Source organism: Osmia bicornis, chromosome 7, assembly GCF_907164935.1.
Source record: "Osmia bicornis bicornis chromosome 7, iOsmBic2.1, whole genome shotgun sequence".
NCBI lineage: Eukaryota > Metazoa > Arthropoda > Insecta > Hymenoptera > Megachilidae > Osmia > Osmia bicornis.
In genome coordinates, this window is record NC_060222.1 from 7,426,509 (window position 1) to 7,446,949 (window position 20,441).

Here is a 20,441-nt window from a genome sequence, read left to right on the forward strand (position 1 = left end):
TAACTTTTTAAAAATGAATTTTTAATGCTCATATTATTTGCAACTTTACAAATTTGTAAACTCACAATCAATCTACTGGGATTCGGTGAATAAATAGACCAGGAGTGTATGTACAGAATGTCCCAGAAAGAGTGATAATCCCTTGAAGGGATGATTACTGAGATGTTTCTGAAGAACTTCTCCCTTTGCCAAAATATTGATTAGGGTTTCATTTTTGAATTATTAACGAAAATCATGCCTACCTAGTTCTGAGTCAACGATGGTCATTTTTACCCTCAATAAAAACTTTGTTGTATGCTTTAAAGACTGAATTATATGGAAAATTTAAAATATACTTCCATGTGTAAATATTATATTCTTTGGATAAACTGAGAATTAGGATTTCCATATTTTGCATATTTTATTTTCGTAGCTGGGCCGAAATAACCCAGTAATCATCGTGAAAGCGTGAATATCTCATCACATTCATCTCATTCATTAACATTCTCTCACAACTTCACAAAGATGCCCTTTCCAAGTGACACACTTTTCTCAGAAACTTCAAAGCCTTTTCACGAAACCCACTTTAATCCGAATGATGCAACTAATTATTTCACCCTCTGCTCAGATGTAATTAATCACAGCTTTATCTAGTTTATTTTCAACTTTATTTCGCAACCTTGGTTAATTTCGTCCCAAGCTAATAGTTAATCAATTTCCAGAAGTTTATAAACTATATTTAATGACCGATATAACTTCGTCAAGTTAGTCATCCCAAAATTCGAATTTAAATTCTACTGGGTATTTGTAGGTGAAATTAAATCGACAAATACCGCAATATAAACACTACATAAAGTTAAAATTTATATTGGCTTTGCTACGTAAGCAGAACAATCTTGACTTTGACATGCTGATGGAGTTAGTACCTATTACGCCTACCTTTTCAAAGTGGTAAACGTTAAATGCTACTAACAGTTAATCATACATTTATGTCGAAAAATTTCTAGACGTAGCAAAGTGGATAATTTTCAAACCCTAAACGTCAAACCTCAAAGCGAAATCAAACCTCAATAATATTCATCATTTTAATTATAAATTATAGGCAGAACCAGATTAAGATTTCTGGGGCTCTGCGGTTATCAAACGTTCGAAGACCTCTTTGGTCTTTAAAATTTAGGTAAGATTACTGAAAAAAAGCTTTAATACCGAACTCCCTCTTTTTGGAAGGAATTTTTATTCAATAATTTTTAGGAATTATGAATAACTTTATGATTGTAGAATAGAAATTTGTCAGCAGGTCCGTTCTATTCTCATTGACATAACTAGGTAGAAGCTAAGGTGAGCGTAACAATTTTGGAAATGTGGACCTTTACCACTCTAAAACTTTAAGATTCTAAAATTTCAGGATTCCTGAATTTCAGATTACCAAAATTTCAAAAATTTAGACCTAAATTTCAAAATTAAAAATTTCCAGATCCTAAACATGATAAAATTCTACATTTGCAAAATTTCTAAGGGACCTGACTCGCCCTAAAAGAAGGTCCAAGTTTATACTTATTTTACTTATTTATTAATGCACCATTTTTTTGATTTTTATTTCAATTTTAATTCCACAACCACAAATCAGTTTAAAATTGTCAAATAAAAATCTCTTCTCATAAATTGCTGTTTCTTTAATCATTCAAGAATCAATCAATTCCTACAACAATTGGTAATCAAATTTTCTCGATACCCGTGAAGAAAATTTAGCATAATAATTCCATTGTTACGCGCTATCTGTGTAAATCTTTATTCCACAACCATAAATTGATTAATAATTTATCAATATAAAAATTTATTTCCATTTCAGGATTTCCTTGATTTTTAATATGTTATAGAGAAAAGGGTGAACTAAAATGCACTTTTTATTCATTAATGAATCTATCACATACTAATAATGAACTGATTAGATTAAGATAGAAAAATAAATTCGTTACATTACATTTAATTTAATATAAATTGTTTCTCTTATGCCATATTGACCTCATTTTAAGCAGTAATTTAGCGGTTAAAGTCCATTTTTAATACGTGGTAGATTCATTAATGAATAAAGGCGAAATATTTGAACGTAATGCCAGTAATTTTATTATTCTACATAAGAAAAATATCAAAAACATTGATGAGAGTATACTACAGTCAGACCCCTGTATTCACGATATTACGTTCTAATATTTACCGCGGTTACGAAAAATCGCGGATAATCGAACCCTATATATTGTGATATTTTTGCAAGAAACGTAAATATCGTAAAATTTAATTCATTAATTACTCACAGCAAGACATTCTTAATATTGAATAAAGTAATAATAAAAGAAAATTTTATTTGTTAAAACAGCTCTGAAACAATTTTGGGTAAACTTGCTCTTACACCACCAGCACTCGGTTTATATTCTGACGATGAGATTCGATAATCTTTTGTCTTATGCTTCTATACATGTGGTCCTTTGTGAAACTTCTAAAATTTCGAACCGCGGATACCGAAACCGCAGTTACCAAAGACCAACTATCACATGCACTGTAATCAAAATACATTCGAAGATTTATACAATTAAAATATGTGAAATTACTTAAGTAGAAGTGAATTTTTTAAAATAAAGTTGTCAAATTGTTTTAATTCGAAGAAAAAAAAGAAACCAACAGCACGCAGAGTTCCCAAGTGGTCACCCCCATCCAAGTACTACCCGCGCCGAACTTAGCTTGACTGCGGTGATCGGACGAGAACCGGTAGTGGTCCTAAGTCGTTTGGCCGTTGGTGAAAATACCCTTTCTGATCTAACGGAAAATTCTCAGAAACCTAAAGAATACAACGTAATCAGAACTGCAGACGTTTAGTGAAGGGGGAAGGTGGTAGTCTCCCTGGACGCCCTCAGCTCTGGCCGGCGACCGCCACATGGTTGCGGTATCAGCACTATTGTCGCTGTCTGTCACCCGACATGCGATTCGGATATACAGAGTGTTACGCGATTATGTCAATAACCGAAGAGGGATGAGTGACAAGGTGATTCTCAACAACTTTTTCCTTTGCCAAAATGTTGATTAAGGCTTTATTTTCGAGTTATTAACAAGAAACACTGGCCAATTAGAGCGCGTATTTAGCGCGGGCTGAACCACGAGAGCGTTGGCTTTCATTATTCCTGAATAAAGAATAATTCCACATTGTTCTTAATTTAAGACGATCTAACATTTGTCGCACGCTTCCCTCGATACCCACGCTGTGCCAATGCGTTTGTTCACGACCACGACCGAGCGCGGCTGAAAGCCAACGCTCTCGTGGTTCGGCCCGCGCTAAAGGCGCGCTGATTGGCCAGTGTTTTTTGTTAATAACTCGAAAACGAAGCCTTAATCAACATTTTGTCAAAGGAAAAAATTGTTTAAAATCACCTTGGATCCATCTTCGGTTGTCGACGTAGTCGTGTGATACCCGGAAATGGGGAGTTGCTGGCATGATTCTGAACAACTTTTTCCTTTACCAAAATGTTAGTTGAAGCTTCATATTTGAATTATTAACGAAAAACACTGGCCAATCAGAGCGCGCGTAGAGCGTGGGCTGAACCACTGAAGTGTTGGGTATGCTCTGCATTCGAATCGTGGTCGTGATCAAGTGTTTAATGAATTGAGCTATTTTAAAGTTCAATTGATAAATTAAATTTTAGTATAAAATATTATCAGTTTTAAATAAAGTGATAATGAAGTATGTTACATACTACACTGTACGTTTATAGTATTATTTGTCGCTCTTTTTCTTGGAATGTACAACACTAGGACATCGCACAAGTTTATGAATACATAACTGAAATCACAGATACTGATGCTATCGATACACAGAGCCGATCCTACTATACAATAATTATCCATGTTTAAACATTTATATTCGGTTCAATGCAATGTAAGAAGTATACAAGCTTCTTTTTATCAGACTTCGAAAAGGAGGAGGATACTCAATTCGATGAGTATATTTTTTTTTTTTTTTTTTTTTTTTTTCTGGCTTTGTTCACCGATTACGCCGAGACGGATGGACCAATCGGAACGAAACCTTTTGCATCTTGTAGGATATGTCTTCCGATTGGTCCCGTTGAAAAAACATTTTGCATTTTTTCATTCCGAACGCTTTTTATTGCAAAAAAACGTGCTATTTCATGTACGTGCGGTATACGTTCGCAGATTACTCCGAGGCGAATGGACCAATCGGAATGAAACTTTATGCGTCTTGTACAGTACAACTCCCCATTGGTCCCGTAAAACAAATATTTTGCATTTTTTTATTCCCAACGACTTTTTTTTCTAAATGTACGTTCACTGATTACTCCGAGACGGATGGACCAATCGGAATGAAATCTTTTGCGTCTTGTAGGATATGTTTTCCCATTGGTCCCGTTGTAAAAACATTTCGCATTTTTTTATTCCGAACGGTTTTCATTATTGCAAAATAAAAACGGGAAGTTTGTAATCTCAACATAAAATGACTTCAATGATCCTTTAATATATTGTCGGGAGCATGATTCTGAACAACTTTTTCATTATGCATAATTAACGGAAACCTTTAGTTTTCGAGATATTCGTGAAAAACTATTGTTATTTTTTCTGCCTTTGTTCGCCGATTATTCCGAGACGGATGGACCAATTGGAACGAAACCTTTTGCGTCTTCTAAAGTATGTCCCCCGATTGGTCCCGTTAAAAAAACATTCTATATTTTTTCATTCCGAACGGTTTTTATTGCAAAAAACGTACTATTTCATGTACGTGCGGTGTATGTTCACCGATTATTCTGATATGGATGGATCAATTGGAATGAAACTTTTTGCATCTTGTACAGTACAATTCCCCATTGGTCCCGTAAAAAAAATATTTTGCATTTTTTTATTTCTAACGACCTTTTTTTGTAAATGTGCGTTCGCTGATTACTCCGAGACGGATGGACCAATCGGAATGAAATCTTTTGCGTCTTGTAGGATATGTCTTCCGATTGTTCCCATTATAAAAACATTTCGCATTTTTTTATTTCGAACGGTTTTCATTATTGCAAAATACGTTCTGGTTCAAGGAATGCACCGATTGCGATGAAAGATTTCACATTTCGTAGATCATTCCACGATGATTCCATTTCCCAAAATTTATTTAACTTCTTATTGTTAATAACTATTGTTATTATAATAAAAAGCCTATTCTTTAGGGTTACCCTCCAAGGAATATACCGATCGCGATTTTTCAAACTTGTCCCTGCAAGTAAACTTCGAATACTGCTCGTTCCACTAAAAAGTGTGAAATAAAATAATTTTTAACAAAAAAAAAAAAAATCCGACTTCAAAATGCACTAAAAAGTATAAAATAATTTCCATTTCATTTATATCTGTATTCCACAGCTATTAATACAATCTACTTAATCATTAAATAGGATACTAAATATATTTCAAAGTTTTCGGAGGCGGCGCAAAATTAAAAATACCCGAACAAACGGTGCTGCCAATAACGATTTGATTGTGGTATGGCAAACTTGGTAATTAATAAGTCGTAAGAGCAAAATTATAGGTCCGGTTGAAAACATTTGTAATTGTAACGATTGTATGAGAAATTGTCAGCACTCCTGATGGACATGCACTATACTGCAGTTTACAAGAGACCATACTTAACTCGTGCCGCTCACTAGGTCTAGAGAGATTTTTAATGACGTGTGTTATTCCCCTCTCCAGCTTGCTTCTTATTATACCTTGCGATCATATAAATGGTGGGCAGAAATATATGACGTACGATAATTGAAAAGCGGTGATGATATTGTAAAGTTTCACGATGCAATGAAAATTCTATTATTTTCCGGAAAAAAATGATGTGAACGCAAAGTTAGAAGCAAGCTGTAAAGGGGAATCACACGCACTATTAAAAATTTCCCTAGACCTCAGTAGGTCACTAGCTGCGCGACTTAAGTGCGGTCACTCGTGAACTGCAGTATAGTTAATTCGTAATGGGTATATTGATTCCCACTGAATATTGTTTACTTGAAATTATCAAATGGGTCATTTGTCACTGGTTGCCGACACCTGAACTAGGATCTTCCCAGTAGAGGAAAAGTTTTTAATTTTGCGCCGCCTCCGAAAACTTTGAAATATATTTAGTATCCTATTTAATGATTAAGTAGATTGTATTAATAGCTGTGGAATACAGATATAAATGAAATGGAAATTATTTTATACTTTTTAGTGCATTTTGAAGTCGGATTTTTTTTTTTTGTTAAAAATTATTTTATTATCATAACTTTTGAATCATGAGCAGCCCAGGCCTTAGACAAAGTGCATTTTACTCATTACCAGGGCTCTTCGCTCTGCAACATATCCAACAATCAGGGAAATTGGTGTTGAACCTCTTTTTCTACAGTTGTACCGAAAATTCTAAATAAAGTTAAAAAACATTAAATATTTAAAAACAACGATAACAGTAAATAAATTTTCACTCGATGTTTTTTGACACAGTAAATGGAAGGCTTATAAGGAATATAGCTCCCCTTAGACTTTCCCTTAACCAAGCGCTGATTACAGATTTACTTTACGTGTACAGTTGGTCAGAGTAATATTTGGACACACTTTCAAAGAGTATACATAATGAATTACTTTACTAGATGACGTGTGGAAAAAAAGTTCTTTTTAAATTGCAACTGATTGAAATCATGAAGAAGTAAAGGTTACTTTTTGTAATTTTTTATCCGTAATGACGATTAAGACGATTTAAACAATACATTCTGAAAATTTACATCAATTATATACAGAAAATACATAATATATATTTTATGTGTATGTTTTTATTTTCAATGTTGAAAATTTTATGGAAATCAGTTAATTTTGCTACGAATTACAAAAATTTTAATCTTAAGAAAGTTATTCTGTTTCAAAAAATGTCCAAATATTAATATGATCGACTGTAAGTATATTAATTTGTAAACAAATTCTATATTTATTTGCGTTACGAATATTCCTCTCTATTTAATGAAACTGAATATAATCATGTAAATACCAGTGCAGACACATACAATGGAGGTTGTTGCAGAAATCGACGTGGAAGTGCTCTCCTCAGATATCCTAACGAGGGAAGCTTTACACCAATTCAACTTGGTAGGTAGCTCTTTGAACATTCAGAGTTGAATAACGCTAGTGAAAGCAGTAGCAGAGTCATATGCATTAAAATTCGTTATCGTCATTGAAACAGGTCTTATCAGAGTACTTTTGTTTCAGAAGAAACTGATTTTATTCTTACTATTAAATTCTTTATATTATTAAAATGTCACTTTTCTAAAATAAGTGCTGAAGTAGTTAAAAATAGAAAAAATGAAACAATGTTTATGCATTTTTGTGCATTGATTCATTTAAAAAGTACAATTGCAACATTTTTTTTTATGGAACCAAGTACTTTTAGATGCATTAATCAATACAGCTTTTCAGACCATACAAAAACAATAGTAAAATACTTATGCTTTGAAACTGTTAATTCAGAAATGATTGAACTAATTTTATTAATTTTATGAATTTTATTTTTGCCTATCTACAGTTTTCACAGAAATTAGTGTTTTTTTTAAACCGAGGGTGATAAAATAATTCCGTTTTCGGATTCGTGTTAAGGATGAGAAACTACGTTCTACATCGATTACCCAATGGATGCTACAAAACAGAAAAAAAGTTTAAATTTATTGGACAGTGTTATTAATTACAAGCAACACTATTCCATTTTCTGGTTAATGATATCTTATCATTTCACCTAACATATCAATTTTTCTCGTTTAATTATTACACCACTAAAAATGTTAATTTTTAATATTTTTAACATATTGTTTTAATACATTTGTATTAAACAGGTACTTGTATAATTGAATGCTTTTCCATGGAGTTTGTCTAGTTTGCTATCATTTTATCTGCAAGCATTATGTATGTATATCTGTAAGGCACTTAAGGAACAGAGATCATAAATCTATTCGGAAGAGGTTATGGTTCTCTAGTATGCAGGGTAACCCCCCCTGCAACAGTAATGTTACAGAACATCGAGCTGGTTAATCGACTACGGGGTAGGTTATTTGCCATGCTACAAAGCTGATTACTTTGATTTCAGTAAGCCCAACTGGTATATATAAATACATATACACGCCAGTAAAAGCGTATAGAGTATCGTAAATGTATGCATTTGCGTAAAATTTTAGTATTCATTTACTAAACAATGCATTAATTGTCGTAACAGATAAAACATTATTAGAAACAAAATATCACAAAACTAACTTTTTTATACACGCTTAAGAAATGAAAATAGAAACCTAATAAATTTATTAATATTCAATTACACAATATAAACTGCTATAAAGTTAGTGTTTATACCTATTGTAAGATTTATATTGAAAACTTAACATTTTCTCATAATATAAATTAAACTTATTCGTTTCATGACCAAACAAAATAGGCATGTGCCTAGGGGCCGCCCCCAAATATACATCTTTATATATTCTTTTAAAAATATTATTTCATAATATAAATTTTATATATTTTTTTACCTTTCAAATATTTCATTTTACTTTTTTATATTTAGTTCACGCTCAACATATATTTTAAATATTTTCATACGTCATAAACAAGTCCAATAAATAAATTTCGGCTACTGAATTTAATTTAAGAATATAGGCCCTAATTTTTATTTGTACGCCTAAGGTCCAAAAAGCTTTTAATAGACGTTGGAAACAATGGATTCATAAGTATTTTAATGTTTTATTTTCTTAGATATCATTTAACCTTACTCTTTTGCAATCTTTTATATTAAAATTTCATAAATACCTTTCATGATATTTCATAATGTTCTACTTAAATTATTGCACTTTTTACAAGCTTAAAATTTGTTGCATACAATTATTGAATTACATTTAATGCGTTTCAGAAATACGAAGAAAAGAAATTACTTCTAATTTAATAAGAAATATTATTTAATTAATGTAACAATCTGCAAAGTTTGAAACTGTTATAATATATTTAGGATCAGATTAAAATCTCTGGGGGCCCGGGGCTATCAAACCTTCGAGGGCCACCTTGGTTGATAAACTAGCTTTAAAAATTGGAAATTATAAACACTAAAAAAAGTAGATAAAATTAAATAACATTGAATTGCAAACAAAAGGAGCTACTAGAAAGGGTACATATTATAGAAGGTTTATAACGGGACCTCCTGGGAAGTGGGACCTGGAGTGATAGCCCCCCTTAATCCAGTACTGAATATATGTATTTCATTTATACTTTCCCCTCACAGTCACTGACTTATTTTTTTAATTTTATCCGCAATACCATTATCGAGGGACTTCCTACGTTTCATTGAGATTTTCATTGAATTTAGTTGACTTTAACGAAGCATAAAACTCATGATTCATTTTCCCCTTAATTATTGCTAACGTTATTAGCCGTAAACGATGTTGAACGGAGAAAAGAATCAAGGGAAGGACGGATAGAAAGTTGAAAATCGTTCTTAACCTCTACGTTCCAATGGAGCGCGGTCTATTCAATTAATTGGTAGGGCCAATTACTCGAAGAACTTGCGGTGACGCTTGCACGACTTGTCGCGCGTTTTATGTAGGTACTATTATCGATAATTAAATACCTACCTGTGCGAATTTCTACCTCTTAATTCACCGATCGAATGCTTTTCGTCGAACCAGACATTCTCTTTCTTCGTTTCATTATACACGCCTGGCCCTTACTTTTGTGGCTCTACTACTGACCACCACTCTGATCAATTAAGTATTGTTCATTGAAGTCTGTGAATGGATGTCTTGCAGTTTAATCGTATGCGCGTCATTCGGGAATTAAGTACAAGAGGCGCACTGAAATGCAGAGTATTGAAAGGGACGAAAAATGTTTTAACGTTTTGAATGGTTAAATAGTAATTGAATTCAATTAAATGTGTAATTTTTTCCAATCACGACGAAACAAGTTCCCCCGGTTCGGTAGGACCGTTTCCTAAAAGTTTCGTAGTCCTGACGAATATTTGTTAAATCATTTTAATTTTTAATCGTATTTACTTGATTATTTCATAAAATAATTTTCAATTCTCTAACTGACGCTGAGATTTTGATTGGTATTATGCCTTCTGTTCTTCTGTGACTGTGATCATTTAAAAGCAAATTATAACTAAATTCAAAACAACAATAAATTAAAATTTCTTAATATTTTGTAGCCAGATTACTGGAATATTACAGAAGTTCTTGTTTCACAAAAAGCAGCTGAAGAGCAATTGTTAATAAACGTTAATAAAAATTCCCAGAATTATGCAATTCCTGAAAGAGTTCAAAAAGCTGAAAGTATAGTCAGAGCAATTGTTGTCAGTTCTGCGAAAGCAGAAAAGGATTTTTCAAAGATGAACATTATGTACTCATATAAGAGAAATTGCTTAACTGTTTCTATGTATAACTGTTTGGAATGCTGCTTGACACACCCTTTGTGTCTGCTCACACTCCTGCGTATAGCACTTGTAAGTGCCCCGAATATGATCTTGACGTGTGTTCTTCTCGAAGGACCAGGAGTGTGAGCAGACACAAAGGGTGTGTCAAGCAGCATTCTAAACATTGGTCCTTCGAGCCGGATACACGTCAAGATCATATTCGGGGCACTTACAAGTGCTATACGCAGGAGTGTGAGCAGACACAAAGGGTGTGTCAAGCAGCATTCTAAACAGTAACAAATATAATGACCATTAGTCTTATCGGGATACCTCTGAAGAAATGGAATCTCGTTCCCACACCTATTAACCTATAATATTCAACTACGCTTAATAGCAATATTTTCTTTCTATTTTCATTTAGAGCGAATCCTATTGTAATATTAATCATATTATTTTCATATCATACAAAGTTATCCGATCAGTAGCCCGATAAGCTTAGTTAAGAAATCGGTATATGAGAATTATTTTAAAAATCTAGAATTACTTAGAGTTAAGAAAGGCACTTGTTACAAAGGTATAAACGGATCGCCGGTAGTAGCGTACGGTAAAATCTACGACCAAATTGTTTTGGATAAGATAAAAGATACGTGGTTTGATATTATTTTGCTCGTGGTAGATGACAAAACTATGCAATACGACGCCATAATAGGCCGTGATTTTCTGAACAATTCCAATCTTAAACTTACATTCTACAACAATCAATGCATTTTTGAATGCGTGGATGAGCAGGAGAAGTCGGTGCGGGACATTCTTACTATTAACGCAATAGAGAATAGGGAAAAGTACGACATAGTAAGGGAAAACCGTCACACGTTATTAGGTATCCTTAAAGAAACGGATGAAATGCAAACTCAACCAATTGACGACAATTATTTTGTATCCGTTTACTTAAAAGACCAGTCACTTTTCAGGTATGCGCCTAGGCGAATGTCAATCAAAGAAAAAGAGGAGTTGCAAGAAATCATAGATGACTTGCTAAAAAGAGGTATTATCAAAACGAGTATCTCACCATACTGCTCTAGAGTAATACTTGTGTCCAAAAGGAATGGAAAGAAAAGGCTTTGTGTTGATTTGAGACTTCTGAACCAAAGAATATACCCACAAAAATTTCCGTTTCCGATCATAGAAGACCAACTGGATAAATTATCGGGTAAGAAAATTTTTACTAAACTTGACCTTAAAGACAGTTTCCATCAAATATCTATCAACCCCGATCACACTAAATACTTTTCGTTTGCCACCCCTTCCGGGCAGTATGAATTTGTGAAAATGCCTTTCGGTTATTCAGAGGCACCTGCGGAATTTCAAAAAAGGGTCTTGCAAGTCTTAGATTCATTCATTAGAGCCGGTAAAGTTTTGATTTACATTGATGACATTTTGATACCTACAATCACAATCACAGAGAACTGAACTATTTTAAAAGAAGTACTGGTATGTTTAAGGAAACACAATTTGGAATTGAATTTAGCAAAATGTACATTTTTAAGCAAACAAATAGAATATTTAGGATACCTGATCACGAGTGAAGGTATTACTATGTGTACACGTCACGTTCAAGCAATATTAGAGTATCCTCAACCAAAAAATATTAAGGAATTAAGAAGCTTTTTAGGTTTAGCGAATTATTTCCGAAGGTTCATCAAAGACTATTCGATCAAAATGCAACCACTGCAAGCGCTTATGAAGAAAGAGGTAGAGTTTAGGTTTAACGAGGAATGCGAAGAAGCGTTCAGGAAAATAAAAGAGGAACTAACGACTCCGCCAGTCTTACATATATACAACCCAAGAGCAGAAACCGAACTACACACAGGCGCGAGCAGTTTAGGTTTTGGTGCAATTCTGTTACAACGCCAACCCGAGGGACATTTAGCGCCAATCGCATATTTTAGCAAAGCCACTGCTGCGGCAGAGAAAAATTATCACAGCTACGAGCTAGAAACCTTAGCCATTGTTCGGGCTATTGAGCGTTTTCACGTTTACCTGCAAGGTATAAACTTTCGAGTTGTTACCGATTGTACTTCACTAGTATTGGCAATGAAAAAAATCAATATCAACCCCCGTATTGCGCGTTGGAGTTTGTTGCTGCAAAATTATAAGTTTGAATTGGTGCATCGAGCATCCAATAAGATGTTACACGTAGACTGCTTGAGCCGCAACATTATGATGCTCACCTTAGATAACATAGAAGATGAACTGATGTTTAAACAACTAGCCGACCCGAAATTAAGAGAGCTAGCTGAGGGATTGGAATCCAAAGACGATAAATATTATGTGTTAATAGAAGGTTTAGTTTTTCGAAAATATCAGGATAAGCACTTATTTGTAATTCCAGAAGGCATGATTACCAGTGTACTTAGAGTGTATAGCGATGAGATGGGTCACGTAGGTCTTGACAAGGTGCTACACGGCACTTAGGTCACTATTGGTTTCCAGCCCTGAAGTTACGCACCAAACTATACATAGAAAATTGCGTAAAATGTTTAAGCTATTCATTAACCGCGGGTAAGCCGGAAGGAGAAATGGAAATTTACAAAAAGATAGCGATACCGTTGCACACCCTTCATCTAGACCATTTCGGGCCCTTGGAGGTGACCGAGGACGGATTTAAATTTATATTATCGATCATAGACGCGTATACCAAATTTACATGGTTGTTTCCTGTAAAATCCACTACCGCTGAAGAACTCATTCAAACTCTAACTCTCCTTTTTAATTTGTTTGGATTTCCAGTACGTATCATTAGCGACCGTGGATCCGCTTTCACTTCAAAAGATTTTGAAACTTTCTTAAGCAACAAAAATATAAAACATGTTTTAACTGCGGTGGCATCACCGTAGGCCAATGGTCAGATCGAGCGAGTGCACAGATTCCTAAAGTCTACTCTAGCGAAAACAATCCAAAAACCGTCCAAATGGAAAGAGCAATTGGGAAAAACGCAATATGTAATCAACAACACTTTACATAAGGCGATAAATTGTACACCGAGTAAAATGTTGTTAGGATATGACCAACGACAAAGCGACGATAGGGACTTGCAAACTCTGATTACACAACTAACTCAAATCGACATTAATATTGATCAAGATCGCGAACGTTTACGTGATGCGGCACAAATTGCAAATCGAGCCTTGCAGGAGTACAACAAAACACAATATGATAAAAGACACGAAAAGCCGACTCGGTATCAAAAGGGGGACCCAGTCTTAATAAAAATCTTGCAACCGCAACCGGGCAAAAATCAAAAGTTAGTCCCCAAATACAGAGGTCCTTACCAGATTAAGGAGGTATTAAAGAAAAATCGATTCGTTGTCACCGATGTACCGGGTTTTAATGTAACACAGAAACCGCTAAACACGATTTTATCCTCCGACAAAATCAAGCCGTGGATAAAAATAGGGGATAAGTGAATCAGAAAAGAAAAAAAAAAAGAAAATCTTCCGTTATTTTGTTACTTATATAAATATTTCGTTTAATTTTCGTCATTTATTAATATTTAGTTATTTGTAAGTATCCTAATATTAAGCGTCAAGCCAAGACTGATTTTTGGTTCGTTTTCTGCGAATTTGTATTTTAAGTTATCAAATCAAGTTTCTGTCGTTCGAAGACGAACGTATCGCCAGGGTGGCCGAACTGTAAGCGCCAGACAGAAATCTCTAGCTAATTCTCAGTTAGCGTGCGCGCAATACGATCTAGAAAGGCAACAGCGCCTCAAGTACTTTTACAAACACATTCAAACGCTCATCTCGCCAGAGGCATCGCGACGATACGTCTGAAGAACGAAAGGAAAATATTGGCGCGTGTTTAGAGTGAGATGTACGGTGATCATGCTATCCTTCTTTCAACCCAAATGATAGAATTGTCCCGCTCCGGTAAATTATGACTGACCAAACGCGTGGATTTTATATAGCGCACCGTAGCACCCCTCGCTGTTGAAAAATATATGCGTACTCTGAAGAACCGAAGGAACGTGATATCTGACAATAATTTTCAGAAAAAGTTATTAGCTTAAATAAATTATTAGTTATTAGTTTAAATAAATGTTTTTTAATTAATAAAAGTATACAGGATACGTCATGTAATTAGAACGGATTATATCTTGAATTTGGTAAGAGATAGCAAAAAGCTGTTTATGTAAAAGTTTAATGGTATGATAATGTATATTTTTCTGTGATTTCATTTTCTTCGTGAATGCAACGATGCACTCAAAAAATGCAAATCCACTTTTTATTTAAATGGATTGCATTTTTTTTTTACTTGTGTCAACTCCTTGAAATATTCTGCATAAAAAAGTACTATGGTACTATTAGAACTAATAAATGGAGGGACCTCGCGTCTATACAGTAAAAGCTGAATTGGGTGAACAGAGATTGGGTACCAGACGTTGCATATATCCAGCCGAGGTGTCCAATCTCGGATTACATGCGACGACCAGCCAAGCGTGAACGTAGAAAGGGACAGACAGTGGAGGAGAAAGAGAGAGATCCGGTGATCAAAGGAAAGAACCGAAACGTATCGGTGTGACTAATACTGATTCAATTATAAAACTTTTTTATTTTTGACTTTTTTTTACTGAAACTTTTACTAGCGCATTGGTGAAATTTTCCTGATTAAAATGACACCAAACACGATATAGTTTGAATTATATTTATAAACAATAGTAATCGAATAAACAACATAGAATTGACACCAGGACTGAATATAAATGATGTCGGCTGAATACAAAAGATGCGTACGGACACAGAATCGGCATGTCGGCTGAATACAAAACATGTGTACGGACGCAGAATCGACACCTCGCTTGGATAAATGCAACATTAAATGCCCAGAATCGACACCTCGCTTAGATAAATGCAACATTAAATGCCCAGAATCGCCACCTTGCCTGGATAAATGAAACCTTTGAAACCAGAGCCGACACCGCGACTGGTTTTGATTTCGATCTCTGTTGCTTTTCGCCAACCTTTAACATCAATTTTAGCAAGTAATTATAATTGAAACTATATCGTGTTTGGTACCATTTTAATCAGAAAAATTTCACCAATGCGTTCGTAAAAGTTTCAATAAAAAAAAATCAAAAATAAAAAAGTTTTATAGTTGAATTAGTATTAGTCACACCGATACGTTTCGGCTCTTTCCTTTGATCATCGGACCTCTCTCTTTCCGCCCCTGTCTGTCCCTTTCTACGTTCACGCTTGGCTGGTCGTCACGTGTAACCCGAGATTCGACACCTCGCTTGGATAAATGCAACCACTTGGTCCCAATCTTGGTTGCATTTATCCAGGTTTTACTGTATTCAACAATATATTGATAAAACAAAACTCAAAAGTCGTCAATAAAAAAGTAATTTAAAAAGAAAAAACCCGACTGCGTAAAAAGTGAACTAAAAAGATGGAAACAAGATGACGTAGGAACATTGTAGTAGGAACAGTCGGAGGCATACATGTTTTATACTTGCTGCGACTTTTGCTATACATATGTATGCCTCCGACTGTTCCTACTACAATGTTCCTACGTCATCTTGTTTCCATCTTTTTAGTTCACTTTTTACGCAGGCGGGTTTTTTTTTTTTTTTAATTACTTTTTTAATTAATAGTAATATTGTAATATAATAATAAATTTTTGCTTTTGTAATCTACATGTGAAAACAGAATATTTATTAAACGACATTTAAATAATTTTAAGAATTTAGTGCAAAAAATTGTAAGTAACATCTTAAATATATTCACACATGAAATTAATTATTAAGAGCCATTGAGAAACGTCAAACAGTGTCGAAACCAGACCACAGCATATTCAAGTAGAAATATCAAAATTACATGTTGGACTATTAATGCAATTTCCAATAATTTAATTTTTTAATCAATGCTTTAATCATTGTTCGCAATAACGAATAACAAAAAATGTCATTGATGTTCGATAATCCTTTGTTTTTTAGAAGTACCGAATGCAGAGCATTATCAAGCGCTTGAAGTGTTTCGTCTGACTTGAGCAGTTAAAATATCACGGTCGCTTTTTATAATACGGGAAAAGTGCTCAGACAGGTAATGAATGGTGAAAAGGGTAAAATATTCTGATTGGCAGCTTTTTTCCACTTCTTTTAACCACCCATTTTCTCTTTGAACATTTTTTCCGTATCATGAAAAGCGACCGAGATATTTTAACTGCTCAAGTGAGGCGAAACACCCTGTACAAATATGTTTTAAAATGGTAAGTTCTCTTGGTAAAATAGTATTTAAAGTACCCTTTATGGCAATGCCGGGTCAAAGGAAGGTCTAAAGGGGGCTATAACCCGAGCCCTACTTTCCAGGGGACCCCTTTCTAAGCTTCTCATTTTTTTTGTCATTTTTATGACTAAATGATATTTAATTTTATTTAGAATAAAGTCCAACTTATGAACCAAGTTTATCAAGGAGACCCTAAAAGATTTGTTAGTCCAGGACTCCAAAAATCTTAATCCGATCTTACTTTATGGTAATATATACTTTCTTCTTATAAACGAAAGAAATTTTTGTGGTTTTTGATTCCAACCACAAATGAATGTAATGTAGTTTCTAAAAATTATTAAAAGGATTGAAACGAAAAACAGTCGTATTTGCCTCAAACTGTAAAATTTAAATTAGTCGCCCCAGTAAAAATACCATTATATTAAATATTTTAATTAAGTTTGACGAATTAAACAGGGATTATATTGTTTTTGTCGCCAGTTTTCCCCGTTCTCTGAAAAATCAGTAAAATTTTACGAATACTTATGTAGCCTAACTTTTTTTTTCCATTTTGCACTGAAAATGCATAAGGTGTAATTACACCGCTGTACGTGGTTAACGTTAAAATAATTGCACATAGGGTGAAGGTTAAATAAATTTTGCATAGTACATATTCCTCAGAAATCAACTTTTAATGTTGATGCACAGTTAAGTAAACGAAGTTGCAAAAGCATATAACGTTCATTTAGAAAATTTCACACGGTATGGATAATATGGATTAAACTTGTCTCATGTTTTAGACGCGTATCTGACCCTCCTTCTTTACAAACAAATTATACTGCTAATATCATTAGTTAACGAGACGCGATGATGTAACACGTCACGTCTCTTTACCATCTTAGTTTTCACGTTGTTTGAAACGAAATATTGGCTATATCTAACAAGTGCTTAATACGACAATTAATAAGAACGTATACAGAAGCATAATTCTAAATAAAACGAAATTCCTTCATTATCATGATTGCTGTTATTGAATATTTAACACGTTTACTGCCACGCTGAAGCTATTGCAAATTTCATTAATCGTAAGTAGTTCTTTTATTTTGAAAAAATTTTATTTATTATTTTCATAATATTTCCTTATCTTTGTTATTCATAATTTCAAGTACTTGATATGAGTATTTCTACATAAAGTATGAGATAAGTAAAAAAAAAATTTCTGATAATATAGGAAATGGATTCTAATGGAATTTTAAGTGTTAAGCAAAAGTATTTAAGGTAAAAATAATATATTGGGTTATTCCAAAAATTTCTATCATACCTTCTCTTTGCAATTATAAGAAAGTTTATCTCGTAAATAATAATAATGATAATAAATTATAAATTATACATAGAAAGTTGTACATATACAATGTCAGTCACCACAGACTTCCGTCAGGGAAACTGGCGAAAGGTAAAGGCGGAATTTCCTATATGCGTCGATCTCATGTGTCTGCGTCCGGCGGACGAGCTTTTCCGATTTTTTCTACTGACTTGCAGCTTTATTCTTGTAAGATGCGTAATTTATCGTCAGTAGAAAAAATCGGACAAGCTCATCCACCGAGCGCAGACGCTTGCGATCGATGCATATAGGAAATTCTGCCTTAACCTGCCACATACAGGGTGTCCCGTAACTCCCGGAAATGGGGAGTTGCTGGGGTGATTCTAAACAACATTTTCCTTTACCAAAATGTCGTTTGAAGCTTCGTTTTTGAGTTATTAACGAAAAACACTGGCCAATTAGAGCGCGCGTAGGGTGCGCACTCAACCACTAGAGCGTTGGTTCTCAACCGGGCTCGGTCGTAGTCGTGAATAAATGCATTGGCACAGCGTGGATATCAACGGAAGCGTGCGATAAATTCGTTACTCATGAATAACAAATAATTCCCCATTGTTCTTAATTTAAGACGATGTAACATTTATCGCACACTTCTCTTCATAGCCACGCTGTGCCAATGCGTTTGCTCACGGCCACGACCGAGCGCGGTTGAGAGCCAACGCTCCAGTGGTTGAGCGCGCGCCCTACGCGCGCTCTGATTGGCCAGTGTTTTTCGTTAATAACTGAAAAAACGAAGCTTCAAACGACATTTTGGTAAAGGAAAATGTATTTCAGAATCACCCCAGCAACCCCACATTTCCGGGAGTTACAAGAGTTGCGGAACACTCTGTATAGTCACTGTGTAAATATTCACGCGGGAAAATTTTAATTCACGTTTACTTCTATACTAAATTTTATTATGTCCAGCAACTGAAAATAATATTACTTTTTTTCTAAATTACTCTTAATATTAATATTCAGAAAGTTAGAATTTTGAAAATTTTCCTATATCACTTTTTCTCTACGGAAACCTATTGTACTTCGCTCGATACTGTACATCGTAGGTACTGTTTTTTAAATTGTAGACCAGAGATGTCTTTGTGATTGATAAATATAAGTCATAACTAGCTATAAAAATATAAAAATGTAAATTAAATGAGCAATAAGAAAAATAAACAAAAAATGTTTGAATTATTTACTATTTTATGAAAGTTAACAAAAAATCCAATAGGTCACTTGATATATGTAAATTGTAATCAGTTTAGCTAGTTGTATTTTTTTAAAATACAGTAACTGTAAAATATTCTACAGTCATTTTACATGTATATTACATTTATTATGAATGTTAAACTAACATTAAATTAATAAAAAAATTTGATTTAAAAAATTTGGAACAGTTTTTCTAAGAAAAACGTTTAAATATTAATAAGATATTTAGGTAGAAGAAGAATGATTGATATTGATTGCGTTATCATCTTAAATGAAGGATGTTCGCGGTATCTGCGTGCTAGGGTAAACGGTAGCGCAACCTAGAGCGCTCTCTATATTCTCTCTACGTGTTTATTATACTGTAAAATATGGCAAAGCGTGTGCGTTAACTTATTGCGAACTATAATTACTATCATATTATTTTCTTTTCTTTGCGTTTGAATATTATGTATTCCACAATTATATACTCATATAAAATAAAGTTCTTTCATTTAACATTAAATAATAATTTACCATAATCAGACACCAGACTAATAATTTAAACAATAGACATAAGCAACCTCACGATCAGTAAAGGAGTTAAATATAAAATAAATGTTGCAATAAATAGAATATTACAAAAGAAAATGTATGAAAATGAAGAGATATGAGGCGATAACTTTGTTTTAAATCATATAACAATTAATTAGCATGAACAAGTATGAAGTACTCAGAACAAGCATTGTAATTAGGTGTTGTGAGAATTAACAACAGATAGTTATCAGAAAATCAATTATATTACATTGCTAATAACTTTTTGATGAAGTAAATGTAAAGTGACTGGTCAATCGGTGTCTATTGTTACCAACTCGAGCGAAAAATAATCCCTTTCAGACGTTTAACTTGACGAAAGGCTTATGTTTCACGAAGGAAATGCAGCTACGATTTGAAGTTGGATTAATTAACCGTGATAGGGCGGCTTGGAAAGGTTGAACTAAGCTACTCAGAGTTCATCAACAAAATTCAAGTGGGACTCCACTGATTCGATATTATCGAGTAGCTGCAGACCCGTGTAATTAACAGAAGTTGCGATAACGAAGGGCCGGACTTCTGATAAGCAGAAAAGTTGTGTAATTATGAAATTGTTGTGCAATTATCCTTCAACAAATGGCTGAAAGCTTCATTATTTTAATTGTGCTGCATTAACACTTTTCGTTTCTACGTCGAG

The 20,441-nt window shown here is 33.9% G+C and overlaps 1 protein-coding gene and 1 pseudogene across 1 annotated transcript in view; both read right to left on the reverse strand.

Moving 5' to 3' along the window:
- Positions 1-20,441, reverse strand: part of LOC114879613 (neurotrimin-like) — a 538,060-nt gene that overhangs the window by 20,614 nt on the left and 497,005 nt on the right. The window lies entirely within an intron of this gene.
- LOC114881439 lies at positions 2,650-2,772 on the reverse strand (annotated as a pseudogene).